Source organism: Medicago sativa, chromosome 7 (genome assembly GCF_051527215.1).
Source record: "Medicago sativa cultivar Bolivia chromosome 7, Bolivia_mono, whole genome shotgun sequence".
NCBI classification, from domain to species: domain Eukaryota; kingdom Viridiplantae; phylum Streptophyta; class Magnoliopsida; order Fabales; family Fabaceae; genus Medicago; species Medicago sativa.
Window position 1 is genome coordinate 33158168 of NC_140755.1, and position 17200 is coordinate 33175367.

Genomic DNA, 17200 nt, shown 5'->3' on the forward strand with positions numbered 1-17200 from the left:
TAAGCCCTCATCAAGTGAATGATAAACATTCTAGGGCATAAGCCCCCACCAGTTGAATGACTAGCATTCCAGGGCATAAGCCCCCACCAGAACATGAGTATGCAAATGGACTCAATTAGTGTATATCAACACACAACTCCAACAAAATCTACGACAACAACAATGTGCCTAATCATTTATGACACATAACCCCACAACTTAAACAACATCGACACAATAACACCAAACAACGAAATTCATCGACATAACACATATACATTAATTGATTACATTCACATCAGACCAAAACATTCTTCAAAACAAATCGAGTTTGATCAGTAAGACATAAGCCAAATACTCGTAAAACACTTCAACTGAATCCCTAATACTTAAGTTTGAAGTTAGGAAACCAACCATAAGTTTTCGGACTAACTCGGAATTAGTATGCTGAGTTTTTCTTAAGTTTTCTCAAGACCCACCTAGACTATTTACATCATAACTCAAAATCTACAAATAATTTTCTAGTCACTCCAAACCCATTAGGAAGCTAACTCAATTATCTACAACTTTCATGTTTACACCGAAAGCTAATTCAAAACAGAAACGGGTGAAAAAGACGCAAGAACGCGAAACAGGGAATGCTGTCAAATCGGAGTACGATTTGGGAAACCGGAGCACGATTTTCTGGGTCAAAATTTGCATTTTCATTCGTAAATAATCGGAGCACGATTTGGCACAGGCTGTTACGATTTTTGCACCATTTTTCACCCCAAAACCCAATTTTTGATCCCCTAATCACCCAAAATGAATTAGAACAATGTTTACAGGTTCTGTATACAACATAGAAACCAAAACAACATAGAAACATGCATCAAACAACACAATTCATCATATTTTCCTCAATTAACATAAAACTTCTAAACATAAAATCAAGAACAACAATTCATCAAAAATCACAATTATATATACATATTATTGAAAGGAATCCCATCATTACCTTAACTCCGTAAAATCTACAGCAAGAAATGGTTGGATTCTCTCTTCCTAGCTCTTCTCCTAGCTTTCTCTTCCTTCTCTCAAAAACTCCCTTTTTCTTGTTTGTATGTGAAAATGTTTTGTCTGACTTTTCTTTCTTTTACTCAAAAACTATAACATCCCCTTTTATCACTTAACTCCCACTAAACTCACATAAATACTACTTAATTCCCATTAACCAAAATAATAATATTTTACTCCTATTTTATTAAATAACTTCCCATGAACCAAAATAATAATATTTTACTCCTATTTTATTAAATAACAAAACAACATATACTTAAATAAAACACATCACACCAAAAGTCATATATTTCACATAAAATCATATATATAACAAATAAAGTCATATAAAAATATTCACACATCTACTAAAAATAATTAAATAAAAATGGGGCGTTACAACTCTCCCCAACTTATAGAATTTCGTCCTCGAAATATTACCTCAAGCAAACAACTCAGGATATGACTCCCGCATCTTACTTTCCAACTCCCAGGTTAGACTTTCATCAGTTACTCCACTCCAAACAACTCTCACTAGAGGTATCTCTTTGCCTCTCAACGTGTTCACCTTGCGATCATCAATCCTCAAAGGTAAAGTCTCCACCGTAAGGTTGTCTATAACTTGCACATCATCTCTAGGAATAACATGCGAAGGATCCGCTACATACTTCCGAAGTTGCGACACATGAAACACATCATGCAAATTCGAAAGATGTGGTGGTAAACAAACTCTATAAGCCACCGTTCCAACCCTCTCAGATATCTAATAAGGACCAATAAACTTTGGAGTCAACTTCTTAGACTTCAATGCACGACCCACACCGGTCATAGGGGTAACTCTCAAGAACACATGGTCACCCTCTTGAAACTCAAGGTCTTTTCTACGTTTGTCATGATAACTCTTCTGTCGACTCTGCGACGCTTTCATATGCTCTCTTATCACCTTGACCTTCTCCGTAGTTTGCTGAACTATCTCTGGTCCCAACACAGCACTTTCACCCGACTCAAACCAACATAAAGGAGCTCTACACCTTCGACCATACAAAGCTTCGAACGGTGCCATACCAATACTCGAATGGTAACTATTGTTGTACGTGAACTCTATCAATGGTAGATGACTATCCCAAGCTCCACCTTGCTCAAGTACACATACCCTCAACAAATCTTCTAGCGACTGAATTGTTCTCTCCGACTGACCATCAGTTTGCGGATGATAAGCTGAACTCATCCTCACTCTAGAACCAAATGCCTCTTGCAAACTCTTCCAAAATCTTGAAGTGAACCTCGGATCTCTATCCGACACAATACTTGACGGAACACCATACAGCTTCACAATATTACGAATATAAATTTCCACCAACTGAGCTACCGGATAAGTAATATTAATTGGAATAAAGTGCACAGACTTAGTCAATCTATCGACAACAACCCAAATGGCATCATGCCCTCTCTGAGTATTCGGCAAACTTGTCACAAAATTCATGGAGATGCTATCCCATTTCCATTCAGGCACATCTAATGGTGTCAACAAACCAGCAGGCCTCTGATGTTCAACTTTCGATTTCTAACAAGTCAAACACGCATATACAAACCGCGCGACATCTCGCTTCAACCCGGACCACCAAAACAACTTCTTCAAGTCATGATACATCTTCGTAGCTCCCGGATGAATACTCAAACTACTCCTATGACCCTCTTCAAGAATCATCTTTCTCATCTCGTCGTTGATAGGAATGCATATTCTACCTCTGAATCTCAACACACCTTGATCATCAACTCAAAAATCATCATCTGCGGTCTGATTACTAGCAACCATCAAGTCTACAAACTTGACATCAACCTTCTGAACCTCTTTGATACTATTCAAGAAATCACTATTAATCTTCAACATGCCCAACTGCACACTCTGAGGTGCCAATTCATACACCAAGCTCAAGTCTCTAAACTGTTCAAGCAATTCAAACTCTTTCACCATCATAGCCGACATGTGCAATGTTTTCCTACTCAAGGCATCAACAACAACATTAGCTTTACCCGGATGGTAATTCAAACCAAAATCATAATCTTTCAACAACTCTAGCCACCTTCTCTGCCTCATATTCAACTCTTTTTGATCAAATAAATATTTCAGACTTTTATGATGACTAAACACCTCAAATCTGGAACCGTACAAATAGTGCCTCCAAATTTTCAACACAAAAACCACAGCAGCCAACTCTAAATCATGCGTAGGATAATTCTTCTCATGAATTCTCAACTGCCTAGAAGCATAAGCTACTACCTTACCATCTTGCGTAAGCACACCACCTAAGCCCAACTTGGACGCATCACAATATACCACAAAAGGTTCTTCTGGCTTCGGTAAAATTAAAATCGGAGCTGTCGTCAATCTTTGCTTCAACTCATTGAAACTACTCTCACACTGAGCATCCCACACAAAAGCTTTACCTTTATAGGTCAACTGAGTCAATGGAAGTGCCAACTTCGAAAATCCTTCAATGAATCTATGGTAATAACCATCCAAGCCAAGGAAACTTCGAATCTCTGTAACTGACTTCAGAGTCTCCCATTGTGATACAGCTTTAACTTTCGACGAGTCAACTCCAATACCACTGCTAGAAATAATATGGCCAAGGAAACTTACTTCACTTAACCAGAACTCGCACTTTGACAACTTTGCATACAACTTCTTTTCTTTCAGCACCTGCAAAACAATCTTCAAATGCTCTGCATGCTCCTTGTTATACCCTAATTTTGGACCTAAAAATATTTGGTAAAAATGTTTTTTTTATCTCTGATATGTGTCTTTGACCTTTGAGAGATTGCCTATTTGTTACTGTTTACTCTGATATTTCACTCTACTTTATTTGCATATTTCTACTATCTATGTTTGAAAATATTTTCAATTGTGATGTTTTCTATGTTTTCTTGCATTTGAAACCACACAAAGGTTTTTCTTGCATCTCAAGTCATTTGAATTTGTCTATGATCAATTGCATATTTCTCTGCATTTTATTTGAACCTTATTTGCAAAAATCATTAGAAAGGCCATTTTAGTCATTTCCTGCATTCAAACTCATTTTAGTCCTTGTAAATGTCTCTGAGTCTTTTCAACTTGTCTGCATAAATCCTTGCTTTAATTCTATGGTAAAATTCATTTCAAAAAGTGCATTTGAGTCATTTTGAGTCAATTTAGTCCCTAAGGGCATTTTGGTCATTTCACATAAAATTTTGACAGAGAGAGGTTACTTTAAAGTACATCATTTGGTAGTTGGTTCGTGTTAGTCCTTTTGTTGATTTTATTTTTTGTTTCACTTTACGTTATTTCCAAATTACCAATTTTAATCCAATTTTGTTTTTATTTTTCTTTTTAGTCCTTTTTCATTTCAGTCCTTTAGTTTTAAAAATTGCAGTTAAGTCCTTTATTTTTCAGAAATTGCACAAAGGCCCTCAAGTCCAAGAACCCAGCAAAGCCGAGCCTCTCTTAGTCCAATCCAGGTGTCACCGTTTCACTGGTTCTCAAGCACAAGCGTCAGCCTATAAAAGGCCCAATCATTACAGTCCCATTCAGAGAGTGCCACATCACAACCACAGTCAGAAACAGAAATCAACATTTCTCTCTCTTCCAAAACCGATCAAAATCCAGAAAATGATGAAGAATATGATGAATCTTCATCGAGTTCATCATCAAATTCATCTCCAGAAAATACAGTAACCACACAATTCTTCGAATCCGAATCAAATTCAATGAAGGAAACCAGCACAAAATCAAATCAAACGCAAAAGAAGCAAATTCATCAAGATTGGATCAATTTCGCCAAAACCGAATCAAAACATTCAACAAAATCAAATCAAAGTCCAATTCGAGCCAATCCAAAACCCTAGGGTTTCGAATTAAGCATCGAATCAGAGATCAACAGCGAAAGAATCTCGAATCTGCAAAAGAACTGAAACGGTTAGGGTTTGAACAGTTTCCAGAAAATCAAGAGACGAAGAGGAAATCGCTCGATTCTCATCAAGACTTCATCATCGCAAACTGATCCGGTATCATTCCTTCCTCTCGTAGCTTGGTATACGCATGGTTACGTTAGTTTTGAGTTTGTTGCTGTGATCCTACTACACTCATGTTTCAAAGAACCGAACCTACATATCATTAGATCTAGTGAAACCTAGGAAGTTCTTGAGCTTTTGAACGCCAGAAACGGGAATGGGAGGGGAAGGCGATCCTTTCTGTGTAATTTGTTTTGAAAATGACGTCAGATCGCCGGAGAAGATGAAGATTCCGATGAATCTTCATCTTCCTCCACCGTCTGCCACCTTCCTCCGCCTCCGTTCCCAGTTTCTGGCGAGGTTCCTAGTTCTAGAGAGAAGGCAGAGCGTTGAGTTTAGAGAAAGAAAGCGTTTGGTGCAAATGAAAAAACCGGTCCATGCGCCTTTATATAGACGCCTGAACAAGACCGGTTCACAAGAACCAGTCCGGTTCAAGTTCTCTGGCGCTCTCAACCATCAGATCTAGGGTTGATCCTTCCGGATCAATCCTGTGGCTCTGTTTCAACACGCCTTGGACCTGGATACTGTCTGTATGGGCCTGGATCTTGTTTGTTCCTTTTTCCTTCTTTTTTTGCTATGCACACCACTAGATCTTGCTTTTTACACCCTCTGCATGTAAAAATTTTGTGCAAAAATTCCTATCAAATTTCTATGAGTTATTGATAATTTTCTTGGTGTTTTATGATACTTTTGCATGATAAAATTTGATAAGAAGGTATGTGTGTTGTTTCTTGCTATTTGTTTACTCTCTTGTTAATTTTTGAGAAATTTTACTATGTCTTTGATCATGATGTCTTGATGCATGATATTGGTACTTGATATGATTTTGTGATGAATATGCCTCTGAAGTTGTAGTTTTGTTACTGATTCTGATGTGATTTGTTGATATCTTGCTTCACAAGTTATGTGAGTTTTGTTTGTGAATAATAAATGTAAGATAGGTCTAAAATGTATCATAATTGCTTAGTTTGATACTTTTCTCTAACCCTCATTGTTAAAACTGAAATGAAATCTTTAAAAATTAATTGAAATATGAGGATTATGAGTCATGTATTGGCTTTGCTTTTGTGGTTAAATTTTAGGTATATTTTGCTACCTTTATGTTAAGAGTTTTGTTACTTTTTGTCAAGTTTTTGCTACTTTGTTTAGTGTTCTTTTTGCTTATAACTTCTATTCTTTTATGCCTTATTCTACTAACATTTTCATCTCATGTTTCATACTTTCCATAAGCATCTCTCATCCTTTAGCTTTAGTTTTATGTCTTGCACTTTAATTTTCATGCCAAGACTTACCATGTAAGAACTTAGGGATTTTTGTACTTTATTTTATGCAATTTAAATTCTTGCAAGACCATAGCATGTAAACTAGGGCCTATGTAACGGACAATGAACTCTAAAGATGTAGACCGACACTCACCGACACATGCACACACACCACGTGCATGCTTTAGATGTATGTTTAGGGAATGTATGCTTAGATGTATGTTTAGGAACTTTGAAACTTAGGCAAAAATCATCTTTTCCAAAAAACATGAACAACTTCACTCAAATAATTTTCCAAAGAAACCTTGGGATCAAAATCCCATTGAATTTTCCCTTTTATTTTCTTAATAAATGATAAAACAATTGCTAAATACTTTGACTAAAGTTTTGTAAATAAATTGACCAACCTCACTCTTTTCCAATTCTCATGCCCTTGAGGCCTCTTTCTATTCTTCAAAATTCCATTTTTCAAACTTAAAATCAATTGAAACTCACAAAAACATTTTTTTGGAAGAGAACTACATGGAGTTTGATCCCTTAAAAGGGTATGTAGGCAAGAAGTCAAAACTTCTCCAAGTCCAATAAAACAAAAATTCAAACACATTCTTCTCCCTCCAATTCTTAACATAGCAAACCCTTAGGTGTAAATAACATTTTCAAATAGCATTTAAAAATAAAGCGCGCGTGTAGAAAGTAAAGACGGTTCCTATAGGATACTATAGTCGTTATGGGTGCCTAACACCTTCCCATAACGAAAACAACTCCCGAACCTCGATTCTCAAGGGTTTTTCTTATTTTTCCCTTCCCAAGAAAAAATGAGATATCAAAGGTTAAAACGGTTCAAACTTAATTAATGTTTGACACCCGAAAAACCAAGATAAAACACTCCTCAATAAACACCATGTGCATTAGTAACTCCGAAAGGCATCACTTTAAATTCATAATGACCGTAACGTGTCCTAAACGCCGTCTTCTGCATATCTTCATCCTTCACCTTAATCTGATGGTAACCTGACCTCAAATCGATTTTACTAAACACACGTGCACCCACTAGCTGATCCATCAAGTCGTCAATTCTCGGAAGTGGATATCTATTCTTTATCATCACTTTATTCAGCTGACGATAATCTATGCACAATCTCATGCTACCATCCTTCTTCTTTACCAACAGTATCGGCACTCCCCAAGGTGAAACACTCGGTCTTACAAACTTCTTATCAAGCAAGTCTTCTAACTGCTTCTTCAACTCTGCCAACTCTGAAGCTGACAAACGGTAAGGAGCCATCGACACAGGCTTCGTACCCGACACAAGATCAATTGAAAATTCAACCTCCCTCTCTAGTGGCACATCTGGAATCTCATCAGGAAAAACTTCAGGAAATTCATTCACAACGGGCAATCTATCAATTACTGACCCATTCTCCACAGACAAATACGCCAATAATGAAAACATCAAGTTTCCATCATGTTCTAACTGCTTCAGCTGCTTGGTAGATAAAAATTCTGCTCCACTCTCTTCTTCAGCAGAAGAAAAGTACACCGTCTTCCTAAAACAATTAATATGAACATGGTTGTACTCCAACCAGTTCATACTAAGGGTTACACAACAAACAACAAACAGGACAACGAGGACAATCCAAAATTGTCACACAACACTACTAGGCTCGACACGACTCTACTAATTGGCCGGACGGACCAACTTGCTCTGATACCAATTGTAACATCCTGTTCTCCCAACGTCGTAATATTAAATATAATATACATCAGAGTCAAACAAATAACGAGGTATTACACTACATATCAAAATTTCATCATAAATAGAAATAATACTATTTATTTAAACAACCATCAATCTCATAAATATCGCAGCGGAAATAATTCTTTTTAACATAATCCAACGTCAACATAACTTGGCACAAAGGCCTCAACAAAATCATAATATTCATCAATATTATTCTTCAACATTAATAAACCTCCAACAATAAAATACTTGCATAAATACGATACATAAAGAATAAGGAAAACATTCGCGACGATCCCATCCTAATATGTATCAGAGCCCTAGACACTTGAGTCATACCTACTAATCTTCAGAACCTGCAGGTTACCCATACGAAGGGCAACAATTTCAAGCAGAAGGGGTGAGATACACATCCAATAATAATATATAATTTATCAAATTAAGGAAAACAACAACAATTCAACAACAAGCATTATCAAGTTCATATATATATATATATATATATATATATATATAACTCTGCATCATATTCATTTTCAACAACATTAAACAACATCAACAACAACACAAACGTCATTATCAACAATGAACACCAACTATTCAACCGACAACGACAACCAAGACAATGCAACTCCGACAACAACTAATGCATTATGCATGTGGTACCAACTACACGCGTTGAATGCTAAGCATTCCAGGGCATAAGCCCCCACCAATTTGGATGGTTAAAGCATCCCTGGGCATAAGCCCCCATCAAGTGAATGATAAACATTCTAGGGCATAAGCCCCCACCAGTTGAATGACTAGCATTCCAGGGCATAAGCCCCCACCAGAACATGAGTATGCAAATGGACTCAATTAGTGTATATCAACATACAACTCCAACAAAATCTACGACAACAACAATGTGCCTAATCATTTATGACACATAACCCCACAACTTAAACAACATCGACACAATAACACCAAACAACGAAATTCATCGACATAACACATATACATTAATTGATTACATTCACATCAGACCAAAACATTCTTCAAAACAAATGAAGTTTGATCAGTAATACATAAGCCAAATATTCGTAAAACACTTCAACTGAATCCCTAATACTTAAGTTTGAAGTTAGGAAACCAACCATAAGTTTTTGGACTAACTCGGAATTAGTATGCTGAGTTTTTCTTAAGTTTTCTCAAGACCCACCTAGACTATTTACATCATAACTCAAAATCTACAAATAATTTTCTTGTCACTCCAAAGCCATTAGGAAGCTAACTCAATTATCTACAACTTTCATGTTTACACCGAAAGCTAATTCAAAACAGAAACGGGTGAAAAAGACATAAGAACGCGAAACAGGGAATGCTGTCAAGTCGGAGTACGATTTGGGAAATCGGAGCACGATTTTCTGGGTCAAAATTTGCATTTTCATTCGTAAATAATCGGAGCACGATTTGGCAAAATCGGAGCACGATTTGGCACAGGCTGTTACGATTTTTGCACCATTTTTCACCCCAAAACCCAATTTTTGATCCCCTAATCACCCAAAATGAATTAGAACAATGTTTACAGGTTCTATATACAACATAGAAACCAAAACAACATAGAAACATGCATCAAACAACACAATTCATCATATTTTCCTCAATTAACATAAAACTTCTAAACATAAAATCAAGAACAACAATTCATCAAAAATCACAATTATATATACATATTATTGAAAGGAATCCCACCCTTACCTTAACTCCGTAAAATCTACAGCAAGAAATGGTTGGATTCTCTCTTCCTAGCTCTTCTCCTAGCTTTCTCTTCCTTCTCTCAAAAACTCCCTTTTTCTTGTTTGTACATGAAAATGTTTTGTCTGACTTTTCTTTCTTTTACTCAAAAACTATAACATCCCCTTTTCTCACTTAACTCCCACTAAACTCACATAAATACTACTTAATTCCCATTAACCAAAATAATAATATTTTACTCCTATTTTATTAAATAACAAAACAACATATATTTAAATAAAACACATCACACCAAAAGTCATATATTTCACATAAAATCATATATATAACAAATAAAGTCATATAAAAATATTCACACATCTACTAAAAATAATTAAATAAAAATGGGGCGTTACACTTTTCAATATGTCGTAGTGGTTCCGCCAGCAGCAGCCATGGAAGTGACAAGAAACTCTTCGGAAATTGTTTCACCTCCAATAGATGTCTCGGCCAGCACCTTTTGGTTTGCACTCAACAATGTCACTGATTCGATTCCTCAAGGTGCGCTGCCTAGCCCAGCCATAGCCGTGTTAGATTTGGTGACGGATGAAGAGCACGATGACGTGCATATTTTTTAAGAGGAGAGGTTGGACATTGAGGTCTCAAAGAGACCTGTCCGTTCTTCTCCATCTGTTTCCAATATTGAGCACATTGACGTGCATGAAGACACTTTTGTTTCCCTGGTTCAAGTGATACCCTCAGACAATCAAAGCACTGTTGAACAGCAAGTCAGGGTCTGAGCTGATACCGTAGATGATACTGGTTCAAGTGATACTGCCTGGCTGATACCGTAGATGATTTGGCAGCAAGTCAGGGTCTGAGCAGCAAGCTTCACCTACAGATGCAACCGCTGCTGCAGCTTGCGCCTCTATCCAGCAACCTTTGACAAATTCAGAACTTGCGATGATTGCCACAATTGATGAGAGTTTGATTGACTATCCCATAGCTTCCCAATTTGATACCCCGTCCAACATTTTAATTTTATACTTCAACATGATTTGGATCTTTGGCAACAAATTAAAGAGTATGATAAAAAAGCAGCAGAAGAACCTCCCTTCACAGTTTTGACGAAGAAGCACAAACAAATTATGAAAAAGGAACTTCTTGATGGAAAGTTGCCGTATAGTACCCGCTCTAGGGGACCTTCTCCAACTACCCAATGAATTTTTTCTACTGGAATATTAGAGGTATTGGTAGCTCAGTACCTAGAGTTACTTTAAAGAATTTAATTTTGTTGCATAAGCCTCTGTTACTTTTTACTGCTGAACCGATGATTACTATTGATAAAATTCCCGATTGATATTGGAAGAGTATTGGGGTTCGAAATTATTGCGTTAATAATAGAGATCCATTGATTCCTAATCTATGAGTGCTTTGGGGAAATGATATACAACCTACTGTTATTTGTATAGCATTGGAGGTGAAGTGTCAACAATCAACTTGTTATATTGTGGCGAAATATGCTAGCACATCGTTCTTGTCCCGTCGGAATTTATGGGTTGATCTTACACATATTCAGGGCAGGTACCACGACCCTTGGTTGTTTTTGGGAGACTTTAATGTTGTGTTTGGTGCTCATGAGGGTTATGTTTGGTTAACTGCTTTACCCCCAACTTTGAGTGTTGATTTCTTTAGGGACAGATGTGGTCTGCCTAATTATAGATAGCCTTAGTCTGCTGTTATTTTTTCTTTATTTTCTGTTTTAGCTTTCTTTCTTGTTTCAAGGTTTTTGGCTAGTCCTCCCTCTTGTACATATTTTCTCCTTTTTTTAATAATATTTTGAGTTTGGCAGCACAAGATAGAGAATCTCCTGGGTGCCAACCTAGTTGGGATGTCGGTGCATCCTTTTGATGTTTGTCCTCTCTCAATGCTTATCCAAAAAAAAAAAGGATTTTTTGTTATGAAAGACGCAAAAAGATAAATATATGTTGATGTGTCAAAATATTAAGATGAGTCAAAATTGTGTTTTTATCGGTCATTTACTTTCATAATCAGAGAAAGATAATATATTGTAAATTATTTTTAACTCTTTAGATATTAGAAGTAAAATTATAGAAAAATTTGTTTTGATTGGAATTAAGATTAAGTTTGTTTGTTTTTAACAAAAGATTAAGTTAGTTTGTTTTATGAGTGAGTTTGTTTTAATCTGTTTTTAAGAGAGAGAAAATAAAGGGAGGTAAAAAATTAATATGGGATAAGGTTTTATTTTTTTTTATAGACATTAAGTTTCGTAATGAGAGAATAGAAGAGAATATATTATTTTTTATTGTTAAAATCAAGGGTGTTTTTGGAAAATAAGGTGTTAGGTCGTATGATAAAAACAGTATTGAGAGTCTGACCTAGTTTCTTCTCAAATTTCTTCACCCTCAGATTCTGATCTCTGTGCATATACTTCGTCTCGCTAGTCACTTCCACGACTCTACGTCCTTCACTTCGTTTCATCCTTACTTCGTTCTTGATTTTCACTTCTTCGTCGGCTGTTGTCAATATCAATGGCGGATGAGGAGGAGAAGGAGAAGGATATCATAAGCACTTTACCAGACGAGATTCTCTGTCATATTCTCTCTTTTCTCAAAACCAAACAAGCAAATGTCACAACCATTCTTTCCAAACGGTGGAAACATCTCTGGCTCTCAGTTCCCACTCTCTACTTCAATAACAGATGGATAGGGGCGGAGAAAAACATTGATTTTCGATTTAACGATTTTGTATATTCAGTTTTACTGTCCCGAGATGCTGCACTTCCTATTAAGACTTTCCGTCTCAAGGCGCTATATGGTTCTCCTGAACATCACTGCCCCAGTAACAGTATCTCCATATGGCTCAACTTTGTGGTACCGCGGGGTGTTGAAAACCTTCATCTCTATGTGGACAGAACAGGTTTACCAAAATTACCCATTAGTATTTTAACATGCAGGACGCTTGTTGTTCTCAAGCTTTTTGGTTTCTGTATGGACGAGGGTTTTTCGTCGGTTCTACTTCCTTCTCTCAAAACTCTTCATTTGGAACGGTTTCGGTTTCCCGAACTTCGAGATTTTATGTTATTTCTAAAGGCTCAATCCTTGAGAATTTGCTCACATATAATGTGCCCTTTGATCCTGAGGAATCTCTTACCTCTGAGGAATGGAAGAGCTTTTGCTTAAATAACTTGATCCAAGCGGATATTGATATTGTTCGTTCTTATTTTCCATTGAAAGCAGTTAGCAATGTACTCTCTCTGAGCTTTGAATTTGATCAGGTCTGTTAATGATACTTACTATAGAATTGAATTGGAAAAAATATACGTTTGTTTTATTTGTAACAATTTGTCTTTGTACATATTCTAGGATCCTTGCTGTGAAGATTTCCTTCCTACTTTTCATAATTTGACCAGGCTGGAGTTTACTTCTCGTAGATATAGTTTGGAATTCTTGATAGAAGTTCTCAACCACTGCCCTAAGCTTCAAAAGCTTGACATTGATCCGGTTTGTTAAGGATAATATCTTATTTATTTATTTATTCATTAAATTTGCGTTAGGCTTAACTCAACCCTATAAAACCAACATGTCAGTTGATAAATTTCGTAGTCTCATCCAGTGTGGGACTTTTAACACACACCTTTACGTGTTTTAATTTATTTTTTGTGCATTATTAACAGACGGACGCAGCATGGCCTAGAGATGACAATGAAAAATGGGTAGACCCAGATGTTGTTCCACAATGCCTTTCATTACACCTCAAAACTTGCAATATTTTCAACTTCTTAGGCTTACAATATGAGATTATGGTGGCAAGGTATATTTTGAAGAATGCAATAGTCTTACAAACAATGAAAATCTGGAATGGTGGACAACCTGAAATAGAAAGAAAATTATCCTCATTTCCTAGGGCCTCTTCAACATGTGAGCTTATAGTTTATGATGATTCATGATCCATGTAAGTGGTAGTTACTCTATCATTTTTAATTAGCTAATTAGCTTCTACCATGTAATGGCTAGATTTGGTTGTTTGAAGTAGAACTTTTATGTCATTAACTTTGTCATTGTTGCATAAATTGAGGAAAAGTATTGCTTAAATCATCAAGTATTTGCTTACCTAATATTATTTTCCTTGGTTTATGACTTCATAAGTCATATGGTAGGGAGGAGAGTGCAATTGTTGCAAAAAAAAAAAAAAAAAAAAGTGCAATTGTAAATTAGTATCTCATTTTTGCCATGTACCTTCTTTATTCTTTTACATTAGCATGGACAAAGATTAAACTAAGTAGTTGTATTCTCAAATAATTTATTACTTAACAGCCTTTTTATTTTGTATTAATTTTTTGACAATCACATGAAAAAAGTTAGGTTTTCCTATCAATGTTATGTTTTAATTGCTTGTATCTGTGCATAATCTATCTTGACCGGAAATTAATTTCTTAAATGAAATAGTATTGTATTTAAAGTTAACAAGGGATTGTAGGCAATCTAAAATCTTAAATATTATAATTACAAAGAACGAGCCTCAATGCATGGCTAATTGTTTGTAGCAATACATGGGTTGCTGAGAATGTACTAAGTTGTAAAGGATAGGAGGAGGGAGGCATACTTTTACGGCAACAACAGAAGCTGATCCGTGGTTCTGGCGTAAGGAGGAGGGATGTAACATCCCAGACTGCTTTTAGGATTGCCGACTAACCCCACAAACCAACACGAGTCTTTTCAGCGTGCTTTGTCCTCACTCGCACGCTTTCCGGGAAACTTCCCGGAAGGTCACCCATCCTAAGACTACTCCAAGTCAAGCACGCTTAACTGTGGAGTTCTTATGGAATGAGCTACCGAAAAGAAGATGCATCTTGTTGATATGGGTAGTACCTAACAATTCTTATAAGCCTTCCTTCAACCATGTAGTCCCATACCTACACGGCCTCCGGATCCCTCTCATTCCGATGTGATTCGGTTCCTCTTATTAACGTGGGGTCATCCTTACGGATAGTGCCCGTTCCAACTGGCGGGAACCTTTCATATCCAACTGGCGGGATATCGAAAGCCACGTCGTGGGTGTTACAAGGGAGGCGTGTATTCAGTCAGGTCGGTGTATACTTTATTAGAGGCGATTTCAGTAAATGCGGGGGAGAACATTAGTGAGCTAGAGGAGGAAGTGTTTCAGCTGTTGAGTAGTAGCCCGACGCCATCCAAAGTGATAGCCTTTTCATGGAAACTTCTTATGGACCGTATTCCCTCTAAGCACATTCTGGTTTTGCGTAATTGCTTAGGGTATGACGTGAATGTGAATTGTGTGTTTTGTGGAGCGGTCGAGAAATCTTCATCGCATATTTTCCTTCACTGTTCGGTTGATCGGGTGTGGACAATGGTGATAAATTGGGCTGGAGTTTAATTTTGTTACCCCTCCGAATTTATTTTTCCATTTTGCGTGCTGGTCGGATAAGGCTAACCCTAAGAAGATCCGTAGTGGTTTTTGGTTGATTTGGCATGCCGTTGTGTGGGTGACTTGGCGGGAGAGAATCAACTGGATTTTCAATAACAAAGTAAAAGGTGTTGAAGAGATGGTGAAGGATGTAAAGGCGTTGTCGTGGTTTTGGGTTTTAAGTAAGCTAAAAGTTGCGTCGTGCCTTTTCTACGAGTGGAGTTGGAATCCGAGGGACTGCCTCTTGAGATAGCGAGATTTTGGTGATCAAGGGGGGCTGTTTTCAGGCAGTAGGCGCTGCTGTTCTGGTCTGTATCAGCAGGCCTGTGCTGCTGTTTGCAACTTCGCCCCTGTTAAGGGGTTTTGTTTTGCTGTTCTTAGGTGCCTTCTGGTGTTGTTTTTTGTGGTTTGGTGCTGTTTTTTCTGTTATGCTGTGAGGAGCACCTATGTGTATGCACTGGGCACTGTTTGTAGTCCTTTCTTGCTGTTACTGCTGTGCTTATGCAATCGGCTTGCTATATAATATGCTGTTTCAGAAAGAAAAACAAAAGTAAATGATAAGATTGAGAAGTTATTTCTACCCACAACTGAAAAATTGGAATTGGAACTAGAGATGAGAACTTTCTCATTGTGAGAACGACTTTATTAGTTTCTTGTCGGAGAGTGATAAAGAGGAGGGTTTCAAGGGGGTGAGTGAATATAGGTGCATATGAACAAACAAAGTGCATATGAACATAGGTGAACAGATTGAAAATTATGCAGACCTTTCATGAAGGAGTACTAGTGACATTAGTGAACAGATTGAAAATTATGCAGACCTTTCATGAAGGAATACTAGTGACATTAGAATGTGAGGTTTTATACAAGAATGATAGTGGTCTTTCTTAGTTACAAGAGTGAATAATATAGCATAATTAGGGGGATAATATGGCTTATTGAACTTTCAAGATCCCGATTAGTTATTATCAAATAAATCATCCTATCTGATCATTCTCTTTTAAACTGTATCGTGAAGAAGGGTAGGACATTAGTTTTTCCTCCAAGCTCTAACTGATTTTGATTCCTTTTGCAATACTCTTAAATAGCATTCTGTTTTGATTTCTTTCATCAGGAAAATTTCTGAACCAGACGTTTTCTTTCTCCTACAAAGCATAGTAATTCTTCATATACTGGTTAAACTTTGCAGTTCTTGTAAAATTTGAAATTATTTTTGGTTAACCTATGTTTTTGTGCTTTAATTTTGTGTATGTATGATACTGGTTTTGTTTTGGGTTGTAATAAAATGGTTTGATGCGGCAATGAACTAATACTACAGTTGTATTTTTCTGCGTTGAGCAACAATAAAGCTATAAGAATAACATAATGGTTTACTTTTCTTTACCTATTGTCTTGATAACCGATAAAATCACGCCTTTTTGTTAAGATCCATGGCAGAATTTATTATGATTCATAATATAAAACAGAACAATGATGATGAAATATCTATTAGTTTTAACTTTTTTTGTTCTTTCTTTTTCTATTGATATCAGACAATAGAGTGAAAAATGACGATGCGATGCTGAAAATCTCACAATGAAAGTTGATTTCATTTGACACATCAGTTTAGATGACGCAGTTAGTTCGTTTGAAGCAAATGGTTGACGGTATCTGTAGTAAATTCACTCTCAATTTCAATTTTTGTGCTATTTGAATTTTTTTCTGAAACTTCTTTGTTCTACAAGAAACATGGCGACAAGTTTAATTAACAGACAAACAAATAATGTTGATCATTTGTTAGTTAGAGTGGTATTGTCGTATGCTTATTTCCAAGTTCATGAACATAAGTCACTGAAATATGACTGCATTTATGAATGAAATAAATTAGTGTTTTTATCCCAAAATGAATAAAAAATAAAACTAGCAAGTGTATGCTGCTACCACTTTTGAATGTACTTAGAATGTTTATGGAAGCAAATCATTTTTTTAGGAA

General features: G+C 36.5%; 2 pseudogenes; one reads left to right on the forward strand and one right to left on the reverse strand.

The window, feature by feature from the left end:
* Positions 1-1459: 1459 nt before the first annotated feature.
* LOC146905758 (uncharacterized) lies at positions 1460-1945 on the reverse strand (annotated as a pseudogene).
* A 10393-nt stretch (positions 1946-12338) lies between these two features.
* On the forward strand, positions 12339-16914 carry LOC146905759 (F-box/FBD/LRR-repeat protein At5g56420-like; annotated as a pseudogene).
* The last annotated feature ends 286 nt before the right edge of the window (positions 16915-17200 follow it).